The 10,928-nt window shown below is 35.0% G+C and overlaps 1 protein-coding gene across 1 annotated transcript in view; it reads left to right on the top strand.

Moving 5' to 3' along the window:
* The first annotated feature begins 2,821 nt into the window (after window positions 1-2,821).
* The window catches only part of THSD7A (thrombospondin type 1 domain containing 7A), a 230,822-nt gene continuing 222,715 nt past the window's right edge, over window positions 2,822-10,928 (top strand). The window contains exon 1 of the mRNA XM_086742407.1: window positions 2,822-2,895. The gene's annotated coding sequence lies outside the window, so the exon portion shown is untranslated. The remainder of the gene's footprint in view (window positions 2,896-10,928) is intronic.

Here is a 10,928-nt window from a genome sequence, read left to right as displayed (position 1 = left end):
AAACATTTCAATATCAAACTTAGGAAAGGAGAGGAATCTGACTTTGTCTTGTTGATATTTATTTTGCATTTATCAAACAGAAAAAGCCATAAAGAGTTACAGTTACTGAATGTGAATTGTATCTCATTCCTTAAATGTAAATTCATTTATTTTGAAATGTCAAGAATAGGCAATCCACCCTTTACAAACTATTTTGTATGGTAAGAGCTTGTCAGTATTTTATTATAATTCCATTCTTCAGGCTATAAAAATTCGCTTCAAGCTGAAAGCTGCATGTGAAATATCAGCTTCATGGTAAACTTGCTTTATCAAATTTGGCTGAAATTTGCTTCATTTTAAACAGTTTAGAGATTCAAGCAAGAAGAAATTAGTTGCTTTTGACCATTCTGCTGTGTGCGTTACTCAAATTAACTTGTTTGTATATAACTGAATGTTTTGTGGTGCTTGCGTGAAACTGTTGGGTTGTTTACTTTAAATGGCTGCCATTTATTTGGACAAAAAAAAAACATTAACATGTGGATGAGATTTTCCCACTATTGCCTCATCTGAATACCTGCATATTACAGTTCCTAACTGTGTCCATAGAGCTTGGTCTAAAATTATCTGAATTACAGTAAATGTGTGTCATGGTTTAACCCCGGTAGGCAGCTCTGCCCCATCCAGCCGCTTGCTCATCTTCTCCAGGGAGGGAGAGAATCAGAAGGGCAAAAGTGAGAAAACTCATGCATCAAGGTAAAGACAGCTTAATAGATAAAGCAAAAGCTGCATGCACAAGCAAAGCAAAATAAGGAATCTGCCCATTGACAGGCAGATGTGCAGCCATCCTCAGGAGAGCAGGGCTCCATCGCTCATAACAGTTGGAAAGACAAACGTCACTCTGAATGTCTCCCCTTCCTCCTTCTTACTCCAGCTTTTATTGCTGAGCATGATGATGTATGGTATGGGATATCCCTTTGGTCAGTCGGGGTCAGCTGTCCCAGCTGTGTTCCCTCCCAGTTTCTTGTGCATCCCCAGCCTCCTCATTATCAGGGCAGCGTGAGAAGTAGAAAAGGCCTTGATGCTGTGTGAGCACTGCTCATCAATAACTAAACATCCCTGTGTTATCAACACTGTTTTCATCTCAGATCCAAAACGTAGCACCAGACCAGCTACTATGAAGAAAATTAACTCTATCCCAGCCAAAACCACTACAATGCGTTCATTTAAAGAAGGCTAAAAGCCTAGGAAGATCAATTTCCACTTTCTTATATTACTGAGAGAGAATTACTGCTGAATGGAGGTACCTAACTGATATTGCTAATAAAGTAAAATAAACCACAAAAAGATATTTCATTCTGTTTTACAATGAGCTTGTTGTTCCAAGTCCCCAGCTTGGGCAGTGGTGGCTTACTAATATACAGACCAGCACTGGTTTCTGATAGTACCAGACAACTCTTTATTTTAAACTTTCCTCATGAAGAAAAAGGTAAAATGATTTTGGAATGTGTGATTTAAAATAAAATAGTCTTATTCACTGTCATGAAGGTGCAAAGGACAATTGTCTCTTGTTGCTGCAGTTCTTCTACAGTAGTCAATATAAAACTATAATGTTACAGCTTAAATGTAGAGAGAAACACTTTGTACAATAAGATCTACATGAAGTTAAAAGCTTTTTGCGTGAAGTTTTGACTACATATAAGTTTTCTAACCCTGATTTATTTCTTTCTTGTTTTTTTTTTTTTTTTTTTTCTTTTTTAACAGTACGAGCTAAGACAGGGTAGGAAAATCTCAAATAAGATTAGGTGTAATTCTAGAATTTTCTCAGTGTAGGCAAACATGGCTATAACTAGGGAAAATTTAGTTCTTCCTGTGGTCCATCTTCTTGTATTCGACTTGTTCTGCTCTTCTGTGTCCTTCATAAGACAGAAGAGTGAGCAATAAAGCTGAGGATTTTCCTGAACCCCAAAAAAGGAATTGGGACATAAAGCAAATGAAGCAGAAGAGAATAGCTGACAGTTATGATTTTTTCTGTTTATCTGGCATATTTCTCCTAGCTAAGGAAACTTGGAGGTCTGATTGTATAAATGCAGAATCATTGTACTTGTCCTGTTCATTACTTGGTGACAATGTGTTGTAGTTAGTATATTAGATTACATTTACGTCAATTGATTGACTGAGATGATTAATTTGCCAAAAAGTTGGACTTTTTTATTTTAATAAGCCTATGTAAATATTTTATCTTAATAATTTGGAGTTGTAATCGCTGGCAGGTAACAGATTGTGTTTATTTTTTTTCTTTTCTTAATAGCTTCAGACTGAAAATAAAAATCTCTTTTGATATATTTGGAAAAGTATGGACAAGACTAAGCCATGATTCATAGCAATGTCCTCTTAAATTAGAACTTTGAGATGGATGGAAGTAATGTAATCAGATGGAATAAATGGAAAAAAGAATGGGAGGAGAAAAAGTTCAAAACAGATGCCTGGCAGCAATTTTTCACGTAAACAAAAAATGTATGGAATGACCTTCCAGACATGATTATGCTATGGAGAGTTAAATATCTGGCTATTCAGGGAAATTAGAAAGCATCCAGGGGCATGTGGCGCAGAGTAAGCTTTGAAATGTGGGGAGCCATTAAAATATGCTTGTTGTCATATGTTCTTAGATATACAGAGATATTAATGCTGAATTTACTGTTGGTTGTACATAGTTGTACATTGCCCATCAGTAGCCCCTCCTTGGTGAATCATTGGGAAAACTTGTATGGGTAATTTGTTTAATTTTGCCTTCTGACTTTTTTTTTTTCTGCTTATTTATAGGTTTCTTCTGAATTCACTGTTGCCTGTCCCTGTGGTATTGCTTTGGCATGACGTGGAACCATAACGATTGTGAAGTCTCTCACTAGGAGCAGAGAGGTGTGTTTAATTTCTACTGCTTAAGACTTTTTAGACACAGAGGAATTCCATCTGGAATGTTAGTTTGCCTCTTTTCTGTCAAGTCTTTGCTACTTCTTACAGAAAATTTGAAACTTCCTTTAAATTAATAGCAATTATCTTTGCTTAACTAAGACACAATTTACAGATAGAGCTACAATCTGCAGTCCTACAAGTAGACTAAGAAAGGAGACATTATTCTTGTATGGATAACAGTAAACTGTAGTTTTCTAAAATAAATGTGGGTAGTTCTAGGTTTATATCTTTGTTCCAGTTATAGATCTATCTGAGTAAAGAAAACTGTCTCTAGGCAATAATAGCTAACTTGCTGTTGTACACTTAGGTTGTAAAAAATTGATTGTGAAACTGTACAGTTCAACATAAGTGAATCTATCTTTGAGTAACTTAGCTTTGACTAAAAAAAGTAATCATGGCAGCAGAAAAACGTTGCTCCTTTCTTCTGCAGCTTCTACATGTATGTAATTTGAGTATAAAGCCTACAATGATCAACGTTGGAAAGATTAATTTCTGACCAGATGAAAGATTCTTTTCTCTAAAACAGCATGATTTTTTTAGTCAATTTGTGATCTTTGGGGACAAAGCCAGCAGTTTTTTGTGAAGCCGCTATTTTAACGGAATCCATAGCTTTACTAGGATAACAGTTTTGTATTAATTATATCTCAGTGAGTGAAAACCTATTCAAGTCACTTTTACATACTCTGTTTTAATTGATTTGCTGTATGTGACTGTATGTAACAGATCTGACTTTACAATAATTTGGAAACTTAATTTTCAAAATGAGAAGGCTGCAAACATTTTTTTTTTCCAAATGATTTGGTTTAATATAGCAATTAATGGACAAAATTATATGAAAACTACAAGAGTTACAGGACAAGAAGTCCCTTGGAAGGTAGACATGGCTAGATTGTCTACAAACTACTAAAAAAAAATTAAATCCTCTCAAACATCCTTAACATTACTTTTATATAAACTATATAAAATATGCTGTGCATATGATGGTGTAGCTGTTATATTATTGACAGTTAGTTGTCTTAACAGAGAGATGTGCTGTCATTCAAAATTCATACCAGTAAATTCTGCAAAAAACATTGCATACATTAAAATATTTGTTTATTGTCCTACATAAATCATACATCTCGCATACTGTTATGAATATCCTAAAATGTCACTGTTTACCATTTTTTTTTTTTTTTTAGTTTAGAATTAAGAAATAAAAACTAAGTAAAATGTTAATGATAATGATCGCATGCAAGCAATTGAAGATGAAATAAAACCAGAATGCTCAGGTATTACCATGAGAAAAGGGAGGGAGTGGTAGCCTTTTACATTGCTATATTGTATAAAAATAATTGGTTCATTATCATAATTACATTCTTGTTCATGATATCAAGGTCAAACAAAATAATAGCAGCAGTAGAGGGATGTAATTTTACTGATTCTGGCAGATATTAATAGAGGAAATAAGAGTTTGGTGGTGCTGAAAAGAGACAGGTGAATATGAAGCCCAGAGGACCTTCCCTGTATTTCATATTCTTTACCATCTGTGTTGGGAATTCCAAATTAAGCTATGGATTAGGAAAGGATGGAAGGTTGCATCTCCTTCTTTTCCATATCCCTTCTTAAAAAATGCTGTTTTCAAGATAGTGTTACAGTGGAATGTATGTATTTTTAATTCTAACTTAAAAGTTTATCTTTTTTTACAGAGAAACATTATGTTCTCTGTTAAATGTTTACATTTTGAAACACTGAACTCTGCATTATTTATTCTGGTTCTAACATTTTTTCCTTGGTCATTAATGAAAGTCATTAATGGTTTCAGCAAATGAGTGTTGACTGTTTCTCTGCCGTACCTCAGAAATGTTTAATAATAAGAGGAACCATTTATTTTGACCTGTTCAGTGATAAAAATGAAATAGTTTAAAAGATTTATGCCAGTAGAACATGGAGAGTATAAAATGACCTTAACATTGGTTCTATACATAATAGATAATTAACTGGACATTAATAATGAATGTTCAAAAGCATTTTGATTAGTTCATACTACCAACTGAACTTACTAACAGAGATGACAAGGTGATAAATGTATTAAAGGAATTATGTTGAATAAGCGGTGTTGTTATTTTACACAATCCCTGGCAATTTAAGAGCATATGAAGTATAAAGCCAAAACTTTACCAGCTGAATAAACATGAGAAAGTTTTGTTTGGTTTTTATGCAAAACTGTTTTTGTGGTAGTTAGAAAATATTTCTTCCTAAATTCTCCGACAACTCATTTTGCTTTGTCTAATTAAATTTTTTTACATGTTAAGTAAAAATGCTGGGATATAGGTTTGAAAATGGCAGTAAGGTTACAAAATTGAGCATTCAGAGTCTGCCTTCAATTACAAAACCAATGCATTTTTTTCTGAGCCTAATTGGCTGTTCTGACTTAGCTAAAACCTTGTAAAAATGTCATCTTGATGGACATTCAGAGCTTGAAAACATCATCTGAACACTTCATAAATGTAAATGTAAGTTTTAAAAAATCTCAGAATGGAAACACTTTTTGGTTAACAAGATAAAGTTCTGGATCATTTGCTGATACATCTGCCCTCAGCAGATCCCTTACAATGAAGAGAGCGCAACGAGAGTGGGCTGGGGGGCACCCACTGCCTTGGGTGTCTTCTGCTGCTCCCAGCTCTGACTGACACTGGCTTTTACAAATTTTTGGCTGTTTCATCTAAGGCTGTAACAGTGCGACTAAATGCTGTAGTCTTAGCCCTTAAAAGATGAAGCAGTGTTTGCTGAAGGTGACCTTTTTTTTTCCAAAAATGATTTGGATGTGTTTTACAGTGCTTGTAGCACATACAGTTTTCTGATGTTATGAAAGATTTCATTGTTTCATTCTGCTGCAGAGCACAATGTCTTAAATAGAGTATGCTCAGTACCAGATTTATGAAACTGTTTGAATATGGTTATGCTAAATATTTGGTCTTTTACACTGTGAGGTTTTTTTTTGTTTGTTTTTATCCTATGGATGGATGGTGGTGTGTAGATGGAAGAAAAAGACCTCTCAAAGAAAAGTTTAAAAATTACTGAAATAGGTGGACATTTCTGTTAATACATGTGTGTCAGTGCTTGGTTAAAATTGTGTCACTTAAACAGATCTATATTTGGAACTGTCAAAAAGAAAGCATTTGGGTTCCAGCTGGTAATTAACCCTACCACCTCTCCCCCAGCCTCGGCTCCTCTGGCAGGATATGTATTCTAGAGGGAGGAACTAATCTGTCTTTTATCCTCTCTAATTACCCCTATAATTGAATGTATATGTCTATACCCGCTGCAGTGGTTGTGGCTTCATCTTCCACTTCAGGAAGATGGCATTACTGAGTCACATCTGCCACAGCTAGCATTAGTACTTCAAGTTTAGAGTGAAAATGAGATTTTACTTCAAATTTAGGGTTTCTGGGAAGGGAGAATAAAAGGCATCTTGGAGTTTCGTTGTTGTATTGCTTTATTTTGCTTTTGCTTTTCTTTTTAAAAAATGTTTTTTTTTCCAGTTTCTCTTATTTATTCCTTGTGAGCCTGTGGCAGTTGGTGTTGCCCTTCCACAGATTTGAGTGGCATGACTTTGGGCAATGGGCTGCATCAATTCTCACTGAAAATATGTTTGCTACAAGCAAAGCTCTGACTTCTCAGTGAAAAAGAGTATCTTATATCCACCCATTAATCAGTGTAATCTGTTACTGGCCTTCTCCCATCAGTCCTCTGCCTTCACCCTGCTGACTTGTATTCCCACTTCACCCCTGCCTGTCAGGCACCGGGGGACCTGGGAGCACTCCAAGCTTCCTACGCATTGCATTTTTTTTCAGTAGCTGGAGGGAGGAATTATATAGTGATCCGTGGACATCTCTATGAGATGCATTTAATGGATGGCCAGGCTGTCAAATATTTGAAAGTGATGTAGGAGGAATGTTTCTTGCCAGTTTGAATAAGTATCAGAAAGTGCAATTTGCAGTAAGCGCGGAGGTTTTCAACTTGCCTGGGCGGCAGCTGCGTGTCTGCAAGAGCTCTGGAACCAGAAATTAAACTGTGGCATGGCTGTGCTTGTAAAAATGTCAATATTTGCCTGCTGTGTTGATGACAATTTTTAGTTCATCTTGTAAAATGTTCCCTAATTAACCACTGGCATGTGCTTCTTCATGGGAATTAAATGTTTAATTTTTCAGAAAGAAAAGAAGAAATATTTCTTAGTCAACTGGGAGGAATTTGCAGCTGTGCCCAAACTCTTTGATATTGCTAAATCGATTATTGAACTGCAATGGAAAGTCAGATTAAGGCTTATAAAAGTTGCATGATAATTTAATTTCCTTCTTATTGATGTTGCTTATATGTGATATGCAGCTCCACTGAATCTTTACTCTGCACTTTATGTGAGTATGTATAAATATACTGCTGGAGCTGAGTCACATTTTCTTTGTCCTCATAGTTCTTCATGAGCAATGCAATTAAACAGCTCATGAAAAGTGGTATACTAGTAAAATTTGGTTTAGGACAGTGTTTTAAGCACTTAAAAGAAGGTATCTTAGACCTATACTGTGGCAACATAAAACCACAAAAAAACCTATGAGTATTATTAAAGCTGCTATAATATGTGTGCTAATTATATGCTGCTCTTACACCCCTTAAGAACCTTTTCCATATATACACACCTACTTTGTGTAAGAGGGGAAATTTTAGGATGTTAAGTACTGCCAAATGTGAGTTAATACCTGAATTTTAGCACCAGAACTGGTATAGACCATTAGTTCATGCTGAGATATGCTTCTGATGCATCTAAAATAGTGATTTTTCTAATTTTTTATAGGTGCCTTATATTTGCTCCAAAGTGAAAAATAGAGATGATTGGAAAATAACTCAGTTGGAATAGTTTTCACTAAAAGGAGGAAAATCTTAATGGAGATTGTAGAAAGGCTGGTACAAGATTGTTCCTGCCAGATACAAGAATGTATTATAGCTATATTTTCATGGGTACATTTACATAAATAGAGCATTCTTAGAACAGCTACAAAAGTAGGACTTCAGGAATCAAGGGAATGGGCAAAATAAAACCTGCTACTTTGCTTCCTTCATCTGTATATGTAACATCCCAGTCTTCTAATCCATGATAGCCTGTTCCAGAGGGAAAGGAACTTCCACATTTGGCACTACTGACAGCAACCAGCAATCCGGAATTGCCTTTTCAGTAATAATGGCTCTTAGTGGATAAATTGGAAATTCTCATTACTCTATTTTTCACTCTTCATTCTATGCATGCTAGTTAGAGGACATGCTGATGTAATAAGTAACAATTCCTTTTCCAGTCTTCGATGGATGTATTGTAAGCTATCTGGGATGGATGAAAAATAAAGTCTTGAAACTTGGAAGTTTTTTTCTTAGAATGTGTGAAGACTCGTAGACTTTTTAATGAATTAATTGAAATCTTCATCTTTGTTTTCCCAGAAATGTGTCTGAGTTAGTTAATGATGTACAACACAGTAAAATAAATTTTTCACTTATTTCCTATGTAAAAAGTTAAGACCAAGAATGATTTCTGATTCATTACATTTGCACCACTTCCTATGTTTTGAATAACATTTTTGGATACAAAGTGACTCCTCAGAAATACCATAAAATGAGAAAAGCTTAAGGGCAAGTTGTGCCATTAGTGAGTGATGATACTTCTGTCTGGCAGTTCAGTCGGGTTGAATAAGACAAAGTTTATGTGATTTATTACCTTACTATACTGAAATACTATCTGCTAATACAAATGTTTCCATTAAAAAAGAAAGGAAACTTATTAAATGGAAAAGATAATGTTTTATTAATTTTTCATCTTGGTTTTATATTCTTGTGCCCTGCAGCTCTAGTGTAGCTGCTCTGAATACAAATGCAAATACCAGCTTGCTTAATGGGGTAATTAAAGACAGTGGAGGAAAGTTATGTAACAGATAGTTACTAAGTGTAAAACACATTCAAGCCATACCAAATGATATATTAAATTGTGGAATTGTCTCCTGAGGATGGAAAGGCATTGCATACCACTTCTTGAATAGTTCTTTTTCTAAAATTGGATGTGAAAAAAAAAAAAGGCCTTTCCTTAGTTCTACAGATTGTGAATTATTGTTGTTCATTTTACTTTAGTAGGATAATTTAACATTTTCCCCCATTACTAACCCATCTTCCTGATATACTTAACAAACAATGTATTGAAATCCTGGCGAGCAGCTGCATTATCAGGAAGACTATTATGGAAAAACAGTTTTCAGGAAAATTGCTTTGTCTTCAGATTGTATGCAGCTCTGTACAGCTTTGTGTAGAGCATCCTGAGTATAATTGAGGACAGAATCAAAGGACATGGTGTATTGTATAGTTTAGCAGGAGAAACAAAAACTGCATGTTTAACAGGTTCAGAAATCTGTGATTAGGTAATCAAAGATTTTCATTTTCAAATGAAAAGCTTTTGAAACTGGACTTCATTTATTTTTTAAAAACTAATATGCAGTATTCTAGGAGACCTTCCAATACACTAGACTTCTCAAATCTTTGCAGTGGTGTAATATTTGGGCTACTCGCTAGAATTGTTTTCATTTAGTAACAAAGTGTAAAATTTGAGTGTAATTAGCCGTATAACTATAGTGAAAGGGTTATAAGTATACAGAATTCAATACACATTTGAAAGGAGATTTCTTTACATTTAAGCTGGCTTTGCTCTTAAGAGAAATGTATATGGGACAACGTCATGCATGTTTTAAATGAATTAAATAAAAGTTTGGAGAAAATGTTCAGTAGTTTAAACATTGTGTAAAATTTTCTTTTAGTGATGAAGTGGTAGATTGTGGTACTGAAGGTTTTGGAAAGTGTGCTCTGATCAAACAAGACACTTCATCTTTTTGCAGCTCATAGCAGGTAATTTTAGGTAGGATCCAGCTTGTTTGAGTGCTGAACTACCAACGTTAGCGTCACTCCCAATTTTCTACTCCTTCCAGTCCTCAATCCTACCACTTTTCCAAGTTTTTCTTTTCTGATTCCTTACACAACACTCTAATCTACAAATCTGTTTCCATTCCCTGCCATCCTGTGCCCTTATGGAGACAGCATTGGGAACATGGAGTGGCTGCTCTAGGTCTGCCTTGCAGTGAAAAAAAGTGATTGCCAGCAAGGTCCGTGCTTGGCTGTTGTAGCGATGCTTCTCATGCTGGCAGTATCACAGCTGCATAATTAGTCTCACACGCAAGGCAGAGTGTAATTGGTGTCATGAAATCTTTGATCACTGCTCTCTTATTACTGTCTCTGCTGGGAATAGCATGACTTGTAATTCTTAAACCTTTATTATAATTCTAAGTGTTCTTTTCTTGGTTTGAGTAGGTCAAGAGGTATATCTCTGGTGCCAGACAATCTATACTTGCTAAACTTCGAACTAGTCTAGCTTGAAAGAATATCATGATAGTAATTCTTAGAAAATTGGTTGTCAGTTGATTATTTTTTAAATTGTGGGTGTTGTGTTTTTTTTTTTCATTTGTTTGAACTAACTTATTGTTATTCACCATTCTGTAAAAAGAATCCAGGCAAAAAAAACCCCCAAAATCATTACCTCCAGCATCACCCTGAGGACTATGTTTTGTTGTAGAATAGCTTGATTAAATTAGTAATAATCAAGTAAAATTTGGTTTCTAAGTGGAAATTGTTATTATCAGGCACAGGCAAGGCATTACTCCAGTAAGTATACATGTTTAAGGCTAAAATTTTAATTGCATAGCCTTCTATATACATCACAGGAATATTCCAAAAGCCATCCTTTTATTTTTGTGTAATCTCTAATAATTTTATTTTTTTTATTCTAGGAGAAATAGCATTGTGGTTTTCTCTTTATTTTGGAGAGCGGGATTGATGGGAGGGTGCAAGCAGTTCTTAGGGTTTTTTCAGTGCTGAGCACTTCTTCCTCTGTTATGTTTCGTGTACATTTCTTCCTTTTC

The sequence above is a fragment of the Chlamydotis macqueenii genome, chromosome 2 (genome assembly GCF_036417535.1).
Source record: "Chlamydotis macqueenii isolate bChlMac1 chromosome 2, bChlMac1.mat, whole genome shotgun sequence".
In the NCBI taxonomy this organism is placed as follows: Eukaryota; Metazoa; Chordata; class Aves; order Otidiformes; family Otididae; genus Chlamydotis; species Chlamydotis macqueenii.
This window is presented reverse-complemented; position numbering and strand designations above follow the sequence as displayed.